Genomic DNA, 13,183 nt, shown 5'->3' on the forward strand with positions numbered 1-13,183 from the left:
AAATATTTCAATTCCAGCTGTCAAGATTTTTTTGATTTTCATTTGAAATATTTCTAACTTTTTGCAATGATTACTTTCAATCATATTTAAATACTTTTACTTAAGTAATATTCTTAATGCAGTATTTCTACTTGTAATGGAGTATTAATACTTTTACTTAAGTAAAGCATCTGAATACTTCTTCTATCTTTGCTTATAACTAAGTGCTTATAGGGTTTTGTAACCGCGGTGCAATATGGGGTGTCTTTGCCCATCTTTGGAGGATAGCGACATATCAGCTTTCCCTTAGTCATCTGTCAGCTGTTTTGTAACTTAAAAAGGAGAATATATGCTCTTAATATAAATGATATTGATAAATCACAAGCAGCCTCTCATTTCTGGTTCATTTCTTCGTTTTTGGTTGTTTGTCCAACCTTTGAGTCAACAGAAGAACTTGTTAGGTTTCCTCTCATCATACACTTTACCCACTAAATTGACATTTTAAGGTTTCTATTATTTTACAGGTTGTTCGTATATAGATTAAGGATTGTGTTTGTCCCGCCCTCTCTCCATTGTCTCCTTCTTTTATGGATAAAGCTCAGCTCCACTGTGTATAGCTGAAACTTCAGTAATCAATACTTAGCACTAATGATCTCTGCCTCCCTCCATCATCTGTATCAGGATATTAATTAACTAGTACCACCACTACTTCCTAAATTATTTTACAACCCGTCTGTCTGTATTTATCGATGTGACAGTCAAATCTATCAATATCTCTAAAGCTTAAAATGCAGCCTGTCTCTTTCTCAGATCAGTTGGGAATAATCTTAAAGCAGCAGGAACCATAACAACTCACAGCAGAAGAGGGAGTATTGATCTGATAATTACTGTACACATAAAAAGTTAATTCAGAGTGATTAGAGATGATTTACAGAGGTCATTTACAGAGCCCTCTCTTCCTCTGCGTGTCCTCGTATAAACCATGCTGTTCATCGAGTGTGCTCATAAAACCGCCTCACCTTAATGCCCCTTTGAATATGAAAATATAAGCTGACCCTCTATTAGTGTTTCTACACCAATAAGCACGTCACATTTACTATTTACATTGAACTAAACATTTGCATAATTGCACAGAATTCTTTAACTATCCATTTATATATTTGTAGTTGTCTAGTGTTTCTAACTTATTTGGGATATTTTACATTACGTTAACTAGATACCTTAGATGCAGTAATTGTATACCTTTGATATGTATACATTTACTGTTCTTTTTTTAATTCATGCAATGCCTTGTTAACACGTTTTTGTAACAAAACAATATCACTTTTCCAAATTGGGATTTCATTAAGTATATCTAATCACAACAGTGGCAGATTTGACACCTGCAATAAGTGTTAATTTATTCAACAATAAGTGGGTGTTTCTATTAGGGCTGCTCAATTAATCGTAATTTAATCGCAATTACGATTTTGGCCTACAACGATTATGAAAACAACATAATCGAAATAAAACGATTATTTATTTTTTTCAATTGGTTTTTCAGTTGAATTATGCTTAAAGTTCAGGGAAATCAACTGTTAAAAACATACTGTTCCATTTTTTTTTCAATAAATGGATGTTTTCAAAGTAAATGGATAATCGTTTTTAATAATCCTGATATCAATTATTGACCCAAATAATCCAGATTATGATTTATGCCATAATCGAGCAGCCCTAGTTTCTATACATTATTTAAAAAAAACTAAAACAGAAGAGGTGCTGCAGCACAGGCAGTATGAGAGAAAGAAAGAGCTTTTTGAACATCAAAGCATGAAGACATGTCACAGGAGAGACACGGAAATATGAACCTGAAATGAGCATAAGGCCCTTAATTGTTACATTGATGACACTTCTACTACTGCTATAATGTAATTGTGACTACTAAATGTAACAGGAGTAAAAACATTTAAATAAAATACCGCATTATCATAATTTCAATTCAAGATTTATAAAATACATCATTCTTGCGAAAATAACCAAAGCTAGATCATGAGACAGGCCTACATCTCTATGTATTTATGAGGTACAAGCTTCACTTAATACTTTGATTGAGCTTTGTAAGCTGGGAGAATATATTTCTGCTCACTTTATAGACAGCAGTCTGAGCTCATCAGGAGTAGCCTACAGATTTATTCCAGATAATTTAAGTGAAGCAGGAGGAAAAGTAAAGCGGACTGTCACACTATGAAAACAGAAAACAACTGGAGTGTTGTGCTCCTGATTTCAGAGATGAGAGCTGATTGGCTGCTGACAGAGGGTGAGACGGCAGCGTTGAGTGACAGCTGGCTGCTCTCAATGGAAGACGTGCAGACAGGCCGACCGCAGGGCAAAGTGGGCGAAACGCCAGCGCCAAAAAGACCCAAACACTCGAGAAAATGCTGCTTTCACGGAGCGTTTAACATGTTGCATGTCTGATACTAGGAAACCTTTATGCAGTTTAGTGAAGTTATTCTGTAAAGACTGCACAAGAGGGCTCCAGACTAAACATATCTCAAAATATAATATAGTGGTGGAGTGATGACTTAATTTTGTAGGCCGACCCCTGGAAGTTCGCATCACAGGGGATCCCTCGACAAAAAAAACAATGCGATTTTTCCATTGGATTATTTCAGAAAACAATGTGGCAAACACACGTTTATGATACTCACATTTTGTTTAGCAGGATAATCTCCACATATTAGCAACACGTATGCATTGTTGAAGTGTAAATGGTATCAGCAGAAGTAGAAAGCAAACATATATAAATAAAGCATGGCCCCATAACTTCACATCATCACTGCTAAGCTAAAGGCGGCTAATATTCGGCGTGAAGATGGTTAGTACTCTCATTTACACTTGTTAGCAACCACCATTTTTAAAGACAACAGTGGGGTATTTACTGACATTGTAAAACAAAACATGAAAATAACTTCAGCTTTTGTTAACCACAGGTGTTATTCCTGAAATCTAACCAAAAACTCGAACTCCAAACACCATAAGCTTCCAGACGAGGGAACACAAAGTAGTAAAATGCTGACTCATTTTCAGGTTTAGGACTACTTTGAAAACTTGATTCTGATTGGTCGATTTCAACATTCTGCTTTACGTTATTTCTGTATAGCAGAAGGGTGACTCAAGCTGATAATGTACAGCAAACAGGTCCTTATTGTGGATAATGGTTTGGTTTGCTGTACATTATCCCTTACCAAACACTTTTGATGAAGTTATAAAACTGTCAATAATCCACAGATATACAGTTGTTTATGCATCAAAAAGTAGTCAGAAGGCCTCAAGAGCTTCACCTGAAAAACGTCCCTTAAAAAGAGATCTCAACAACTACAAAGACATGCAATAGGACTACAAATAGAAACAAACCGAGTATGGAGAACTACAACCACAATTCTCTTTAAAAAAAATATATTTTCTTGTCACAAATCTCCCTCCCTCTCTCTCTCTTTCTTTTTCTATTTATCCACCCTTCAATCTCAGGACAGTTACCGTGGGCAACAAAGCGTGAAACATGACAGAGCTTCCCCTCCGTTTCCACGGCAACAGGAGCCAGTAGGGGCATTCCATAATTTTTCTGCTCGGTGACAAAATGTATTGACCCGCAGATCCTTTTCCTCTCCGTCATCCTTCAGCATCTCCGGCTTCTTTTATGATCGATGATAGTCATATTTCTCTCACTCTTTTATCTCTCATTTTGCACTGGCCTAATTCTTCTTTTTTAATCGCCCTCCATCTTTTTCTCTCCATCCATGCATCCTCCCCTCTCCTCCTCCCTGCACAGTGACTCTTCAGCCTGGGGGACAAACTTCTATAATTCATCATTACTTCTTCTCATGAGCTGCCCTCTTCCTCTTCCTCCTCCTCCTCTTCCTCCTCTTTCCCCTTCCTCTCTGTTTATCCTTAGTTCGTCTTCCCCTTTCTCTCCATCTTTCTTTCATTCAGTCTGTCATCTGTCTCTTTCTTACTGTTATCACCTTAATCCCCTTTGAATATGAAATTGTCATTTCAAAGCTGACCCTTACCTATTAGTGTTTCTACACCGTGAGGCCTTTCATTTTAGCAGAGCACGTCACATTTACCAAATTTAAATTGAATAAAACATTTGCACATCATTTTTAAACTATCCTATTTATATATTTGTAGTTGTCTATTATAGTGTTTCTAACTTATTTGGGATATTTTACATTACATTTACTATACTGTAGATACCTTAGATACAATGATCTTATATTTGTATATGTATGTATTTACTGTTCATTTATTTATTTTTCAACTCATGTTCAGAATCAGAATCAGAAACAGGTGTAGGTTCGCACATACTAGGAATTTGACTTGATGTCATGGTGCATGCATAAAATATAAAAAAACAAGAAATCTAATATAAAACAAAATCTTTTACACCCTAATAAAATACAGTTAAATAGCAATATAAATTAAATAAAGCAGTAATTTACATGGGAATAGAATGCTATGAATGAATTTTAGTATATAAACTATGAAATGTGAAATCAGAATATGTGCAGAAAGGAGTATGAACATTGTGTGCATTAATGTAATGCATATAGTCTATGATGTTAACATGCCTTGTTAACATGTGTTTGTATCAAAACAAGATATTATTTCCAATTATGGATTTAATTAAGTATATCTTATCTAATGACAACAGTGACACATGTAACACCTGAAATAAGTGTTAATTTAATCAACCATAAGTGGGTGTTTCTATACTTTACATTCACCTGCTGCTTCCTCTCTGTTTATCCTTAGTTTGTCTCTTTTCATTCAGTGTGTCACACGTCTCTCTCTTACTGTTCGTCTCCCTGTCCCAGATGTCAGAGTAAAACGAAACAGAGGAAAGGAAGTGTTAACTGGAGCGCTGTAGTATTTCAGAGTTATTCAAGGATAGAGGGTCAGTTCAGTTATAAAAGCTCAAACTATACGGCACTGTGATGCTGCAACACGTGTTCGCACCATTCAGGTTTCCACATGGAAACACTCAAACAATTACACACTTACATCCCACTATTATACAACATGTTGCAATATTCAGAATGTAATGTAGGTAATGTAAACGGTCTGGATATTACACCGTTCACATTATTCTGAATATAGCATCTTTCGATTAATATGAAAGTAATATTAAAATATAACTTGGGTTCCAGGTGCATTATTTAGACGTGTATACAGCACATTCAGAATATAGGTCCAAATGAATTGTTTTACCACAGTTTGTGACACCTCATTCAAGCTCTGTTCGTTGGACAACAAAAACAACAACTAGCCAACACGTTTTTGGGATATTCTTCCCTCTCTTCTTAATTTCCACCTTCTTCTTTCTCCCACCTCCTTTGCTTTTCCCTCTGTTTCCTTTTTCCATGATGTCTTTTCTTTCTTCTACCATCCTTGCTTTTTTGCTTCTCTATTTCCATCATGTGTCTCTCTTCTTCTTTTGTGTCCTCCTTTTCTTCCTTTCCTCCATCCATTCTCCGTTTCCTTCCCTTGTTCATTTTCTTGTAATCAACTTTTTGCATTAGGAACAAAAATCACAGAAGAAGAAGAGAGAGAGGGAGACGGAAGAGGATGTTGCTTAGTGACGGTTGCCGTGTTACGAGAGGGGAGGGGCCGGAGGAGCGACGAGAGCAGGAGTCAAGTGAGGTGTTGCTATGACAACGCAGGTTTCACGCTGTCACTGATTTAAGAGGGATCAGAAGCATATGGGGGGGAAAAGGAAAACACACACACACACACACACACACACACACAGCATGGGAGAAAAATGCAACGTAGGTTAACTGAAATAGTTCTGGCAGTGCAGGGAGAGATTTAAATCAAATGTAGCAGACACACATTCATTGTAACAATTTGCCTTATGGTTCTGAAAGAAAGGAAATGAAGAAATAAGACCACACACACACACACACACACACACACACACACACACACACACACACACACACACACACACACACACACACACACACACACACACACACACACACACACACACACACACACACACACACACACACACACACACACACACACACACACACAAGTAGTGGTGGTACTAGTTAATATCCTGATACATGCTAACACAGTAGAGCTGAGGCTCATGGGAATGGCATTAGTTCTTCAGGTAGTTGGTCATAAACCAAAGTAAAGGACATATTTAAATGTTGACCTGAAGATTGTACTAAAGATCAAAAGGCAAAGGATCACCAAAGTTATCACAATTCGACCTAAAGGTAAATGTCTGGACTTAAATTCCCAGTCATCCATTCAATAATCTCTGTAATATTCCACACTAAAAAGCCTTTCATGCTGATGAGGAACTTTCACTAGGAGGTGTCAGGGAATCATTTAAGTACGTCATGTACCTCAGGAGGAACAGGATGGGACTTTAATGGTAATCCATCACATAGCTTTACTTAAAATAGCTTTTACTATAATACTTTTAAAAGTTGCTTTTCTGGTTATAAGCAGTACTTGGGAACATACTGCATATTGGTTATAGCTAAATCAAACTACTTGAGAGGACGATAATTATTCACATGACCACGGGAGGGCGCTTTTTAGAAAAACCTAAAAGTATGAGTGTCGAAACAAACGTCAACTGCTATCATTTTTCTGCTGAGGACAGTCTGCAGCACCGGAACGAAATGTAATCTGCTGGAGATGCACTGCAGCATCATACTGCACCACACACACATGCACCACACACACACACACACACACATACACACACATTAGGTCAGACAGTAGAAGATATTTCCCAAAAAATGTGTACAGACAAGGTGGCAGGTGTATTCATGTCGCTAATGCCTACAATTCACACCTGATGCTGTGTGTGTGTATGTGTGTGTGTGTGTGTGTGTGTGTGTGTGTGTGTGTGTGTGAGAGCTTGGGTCACCTTCGTACTGTATGTCTCTGCAGCGATCCCCTCTGCAAGTTTGATACGTTTCCTTTTTTTATCAGTTTATCGCCGACTTAATATTCAAACCACTGAGCTCCAGTGAGAGGGATCTGTGTCTCCCTGCAGCGGCAGATTAGAGACGACAAGACTTTAGGGGACACGACTAGAAACAGGAAGTAGCTCGACACTAAAGCTAAAAGTAAGAACACATTCAGATGAAATGTTCCTGTCTTTAACTGATCTGTGTGTAGGCAGCAGGTGTCAGGGGAACCATTCAGTCATTCAAAAATAACTGAATGTGTTTATCTAAAAGCTCCAGTCTCTTGAGATATCCAGAAGATATAAAATAGACAACATAATAATACAAATTTAAATATGAGAATTTGCTGAATCATTTCAACTGTTTGGTGTCCCCTACCTCTGGGCATGGCTGGAATTAAATTATATATTCACTCATTCAAATTAAAACAATGAAATGACGCACACTAAGCATAATGTTGTGTATTCTATTTCAGGGTGGATATTTATTGTAATTTGGTCCTATTTACCACTAATTTGTTTTTTTATCCTGAAGCCAAAACCATTAAAAAATCATTTAAAGAGTCCCAGTGCACACTGAGGATGGAGCTCACATCCTGCCCTCAACTATTAGAAAACTGTTCCCTGACGTGACTCAGTGTGGTGTTGCTCAAGGGCACTACAGATCACTGACAGGGAATTAAACCACTCACTTCTCTGTGTTCTCTCCATTACGTGCCCACAACTACATGATGTTGTTGATTGCAGCCTCTGTGTTTGTAGCGTCTTTGTTTTGTTTATTCAAACTACAGGAATGTGGATTTTAGGAAACAGAAACAGCCGGAGGGAGCGGCAGGGAAACTGTTGTGTTTTTATCTAAACACACAGAGCATTAAATAGAAAGTCCCCGCTTCAGGAATCCAAACAAGCACAGGAGAGTAAAAACTGTAAATGTGCTGAACAAACAGTCTGTTCTCTCGGGAGATGCTGCAGCCTGTCCTCACCTGACCTCTGACCCCTCAGGTGAAACACACACACAATCAATCAGAAATTCACTGTTCATCCATTTCGACACATTTTAAGGTAAAGTACGTCAAGAATCGACAAAATTGTCAATAACTGTATCCGTTTGATTCTCCATTGTCCAACAAACCCCTCACATTGACCCAAACCAACACTGAATGTATCCACTCCCAAGTATTGTGTGTGTAGGAAAGCCTCTGTGAAAGAGCTCCATTGTTTTCCAAAAACTATAAAGTAAAACATCAAGGAACTGCGCTGGTTCCCCTGGTAACACATTCATATATTAGATTAAACACACTCTTGTTCTTATTTATTTTGACTCAACAGTCAACCCAGAATGTAAATCAAAAGTTTCCCCCACCCACAAGCATTCTTCTAATATTTTATTCTAAATGGGACCATCATTTATTAAAAAGTATTGTTGTATTGAAGAAGACTTGACACTAGCAATCGAGAGCATAAACTAGTCAGGAAAATGTTTACTGAGGTACTAAATCAAAAGAGAAGTTGGTCATTTTTCACAGACTTCTATACAATTGGACTAATTTTAGAAACCAGTTGAGTCGCCCCCTGCTGGCCATCAGAAAGAATGCAGGTTGAGGGGAACTTCTACATTGGCTTCACATTGCGACCGGGTGGTGTGTTCAGAAATAGAAAATTGAATCGAAATGCAGACTAGGTCTAGCTGTAGAGATGGAGGTAGACAATGTAGGCAAGGGGACATTTTCATATAGGAACTTTAGATAAGGTGGTCAAATAAAAGATTGGCAAAAGCCCTGGGGTTGATGTGAGTTGACTGAGATGTGCTCTGATTCTCTGCCTGACTCGACCCACAGCCATTCCTATAATTCCCCCTGGGCTTTAAACAGGCCCAGTTCACACCAATTTCTCCCCTCTCATTAATGAGGAGACATTTCATAAAATCACTAATTAATATATATGGCAATTCATTGTTACAGTATGGGCAGGTCTGAACATCCTGTAGGAGAAAGCTCAAGTCAAAAAGGGCTTCATAAATGTCTCTTACTGAAAAAACTAAAAAGTGTAACTTGTAATTTTATTATAAAACAGTGTAAATGCAGGTTTGTGTGCTCATTCCAGAAACTGCTGCCGTGGCTCATTGGGTCAGGCTTTATGCTTGTGTTTCCAGGACATAAAGAAACATGTTTCGTGCTGCATTTGAACACAACATAAGAACTGCATGTACCCTTACTGTGGCCTGAGGCATTTCCACTGTCACTACACACATAAAGCACACAGCATGGATGTAAGACAAGTTCCTGCAGAGAACAGAATGTGATTTAATGATGTGTACAAACAGTGTGTTTTTTTCCTGCAGCGTCTCATTGTAAACGTCCAATGGCACCCGTCTGCTATCACTTTCAGCTCAGTGAAGCCTGAAGAGCTGCAGAGGCTCGCAGCCTGAGACCAAGGTCTCCATGACCTCCTGCAACACAGCAGAGGAAGCCTTCATCTTGAAAAACTCTGATCTCATAGGCCTCAAACGCAGCACCAAGACAGACGTATAAGAGCTGCCGTGGCGGGGTTTGGAAAGCATAGAAATACAAAGCTTCTTTATTTTCTCCAAGGTCAGTTATAGCTCTGTGTGTTAAGAGTGTCAGTGGTTGTGTGTGTGTTGGTGTGTTAGTAGGCTACGTGTGTGCTGGTGTGTTAGTACGTGTGTTTTGGTGTGTGTGAGGCTGTCAGGAGTTCATACGGTAGCGGCTGAAGTCTGAGGACAGAAGGTCAATCTGAGACAACCAGAACTGCTTATATAACTGTGTCTTAAATGTTTTATTAAACCTCTATTTGAACAGGAGAGCCCCATTAAAATCTAAAATGTATTTCTTCAAAGTAGACCTGACCAAGAGAGGCAGAAGCATGAATAATATACAGGCAGAAAAAGAATAACACAAGGAACCAAGTATTAAGCATATTTAAAAGTTTGATTGATTTCTTGATGGTTAGGTTAACGAGAACTGGGAGACGCTCCAGTGCTCTCTGCTCACAAAGTACAAATATGAAGCTCTAATCATTTCATAAACAATGCCTGATGAGCTCAATAACATCATGAGTTATTCTTTATATTTAAAAAGCGATCCAAAGCAAACTCTCACAACCTGCAGAGTCACAGAGGACATCAGCAGCGTGATCGGAATGTGAAACAGTGCCACCTTCTGCAGGATTCAAAAGACACACACACACACACACACACACACACACACACACACACACACACACACACACACACACACACACACACACACACACACACACACACACACACACACACACACACACACACACACACACACACACACACACACACACACACACACACACACACACACACACACACACACACACACACACACACACACACACACACACACACACACACACGTTAAGAGATGCTATTAAACTGCTTTCACAACTCTCCTTCCATCTCTAAACACTTCTCTTCGGTCCTCCTTTCTCTACTCTTCTTATTCATACTAAATATTAAATCATTTTGAATATACTGCATGCCTGTCACATCAGAACTTGACACGTGTTGCCTGACATTTATAGGAGAACTCGCCAAAAATCAAGAATACCTTTATGTAATAAATAACGTTTGACCAATTAAAGCTTTTCCCTTTTCTCTATCCCACCTAATTCACTTTAGTCCTTCACCTCCCACTACTTCTGTTACCTCATCTCTCCTTTGCTTTCTCTCAATCCATCTCTTTTATCCTCCACGTCTCTCTGCACATCCCTCCTTCTTTTTCTTTCTATATCTCCCTCTCTCTTTGTGCACTTCCCACCCAAGCCAATTATATACACACATTGGTATCTCAGTTTCTCTTCCTCCCACTCTGCCTCTCTTTCCTCCCTCCTCACCACCTGTCTCCTTCTCTCTTCATCCCTTTTCCCTGTCTTCCTTTACCCCCCCATCATCCTTATAATTACCTCATTCGTCTGAAACCTGTGAGGATTTGCAGCGACGAGAGACTTGTCTTGCCCCCGTCTGCTGCTCTTTTCCTGCCGTTCTCCTATCATTCTCAACTCATTTTCTTGACTTTTGTCCCTCTGTGTTTCCTTTCCAAACTAACTCTGCCTGAGTTTATATTATATATATATATATATATACTATGCATATAATCCTGTTTACGCCTCACTCGTTAGTGATATCGTTTTTCCCTTCGTATTTCTATCTTTCTTTGTCTTCCCTTCTGTCAAGAATAGTTCCCATGGCAAATGTTTTATGAATGTGCTCACTTCCTTATATAGGTGCAGATGTCAATGTATTTTGCAGAAATATAATCTTGAAAAAAGTGAGACATAAATACAGAACTTCCTGCATGAATAAAAGTGCAGTTTGTTGGATGTAACATGCAAGAAGTCCTACATGTTCCTGTAAAAACAGTCAGTAACAAACAGCTATTTTAACTATGTCAGATTCCTTATTTGCATATTAACTCAGGACATATTTCCCTCTCATACAATGTGTCCTGCTTCACGTTATTGAAAATAACAGACCTGGGGGTAGAACTTCCAGGCTCTATCTTTGTAATAACCTCAAAGGAAAGATTACGTTTTTTATCAGTGTTCAAAGTTCTGCTGGTAATGTACGCTTAAATAAGATCTCAGAGTCTTACAAGATTCACTCCGCTGAGAAACAAATCGAACTTGGTGTTCTTGCTTTAAAATTAAAGTGGACCTATCATGCAATATTTGAAACATATATTGTAGGGCCATAATATAAAACATATCTGTGAAGTTTCTTTTTCAAAATACCAAACAGATCCTGCATTTTAGCCATGCCTCACTTCGCTCTATTTGCCCTTTTCCAGCAGAGGGCTGATTCTGCTTTTGTGGCAGACTACAGCGCCACTTACAGGCCTGGCATATGTACTACACCAGTGGTTCCCAAACTTTTTCCGTCGGGGCCCCCTTGGGTAATTGGAAATATTTTCGGGCCCCCCCAACCCGGTTCCCATCTATAGTGGTAGGATTAATTGTATAATGTTGTAAAAACATTACATGTTCTCTGCTAATAATAAGAAGATACAACTATAATTTTATATTTTATTATGGATTACACATTAACACAAAAGTGCTTGTAATAGATACTGTGAATTAATTTGGCCTAATTAAAACTAGTAGGCCTTCTTCCCTGAGCAGATTTTTAAATTCAAATGTATTTTGTTTTGAGACTGCCACTCTCAGTTCATTCTCAATGTTCAGCTTTGATCTGTATTTTTGTTTTGATGGCAGCAACAGCAGAAAAGCCTATCCCACACAAGTAGGATATTGCAAAAGGCAGCAGTATGCCCACAGCTCTCTGACCAATGAGATATTTTCGAGCAGTGTTTGTTTACAATTTCTTCCCGCGCCCCCCTGCAGTACCTCCGCGACCCACCAGGGGTCCCACAGTTTGAAAACCACTGTACTACACTATAATGTGTTTTTACTGTATTTATTCCTAAAAAGTCTTTTAATTTGTTTTGTAAAGCACTGATTTGTCGCGTACAGAAAAGTGCTATATAAATAAACTTGTCTTGCCTTGCAGCGTCTCCAGCGGTCTCTCATTCCCCTGATAGGTGGAGAGTTGCCCATATAGCCAGAGCACCCCTTTCCTGAAGTCGGAAAAATTCAAATAATAATCAGCTCCGTTGCAGCCCCGTTTTTAGAGATTTGGGTATGGAGGAAAAGAGAGACGGTTGTGTTTTCTGACACTTGGTGAGTTCCCTGACACACCGGGGACACATATTCATGATAGGTCCCCTTTAAAGTTCAACATTTCAGAAACACTTTCTTTCAGAGATCAAGATGTTGGGTCAGCTGAAATCAGTATGTAGTTAGCATAGCTTAGCATTAACATAAGAAGCAGTTGGAAACATGCTCACCATCCAAATTAAAGAGGCCCTAATTTTTCTATATTGTTTTTCATGACTTGTACTCACCTAAGGATGTTATGGTCATTGAACTTTCCGTTTTATAAATGTGTTTATTAAAGAAGTTTTCAGACAATGTTGAGGATGCAGTTGATTGCAAAACATTTGTTATCAAATAAATTAGAAAAACATGAAGTCTGACCGTGTAATGTATCCGTTTGCCCTGTGAATAACCCAAACACAACAAAACAAAAGGCTAAAGGGTCGATAGGAAATGTGGTCTTCTGATGAGTCAGGAGAAATATGAGCACCAACAGCCCCCACTCCCATCATCATGCTCCTA

The 13,183-nt window shown here is 38.6% G+C and overlaps 1 protein-coding gene across 4 annotated transcripts in view; it reads right to left on the bottom strand.

Moving 5' to 3' along the window:
- LOC307036199 (IQ motif and SEC7 domain-containing protein 1-like) overlaps window positions 1–13,183 on the bottom strand; it is a 141,898-nt gene that overhangs the window by 63,633 nt on the left and 65,082 nt on the right. The window lies entirely within an intron of this gene.

The sequence above is a fragment of the Notothenia rossii genome (assembly GCF_949606895.1).
Source record: "Notothenia rossii genome assembly, chromosome: 4".
Taxonomy (NCBI): domain Eukaryota; kingdom Metazoa; phylum Chordata; class Actinopteri; order Perciformes; family Nototheniidae; genus Notothenia; species Notothenia rossii.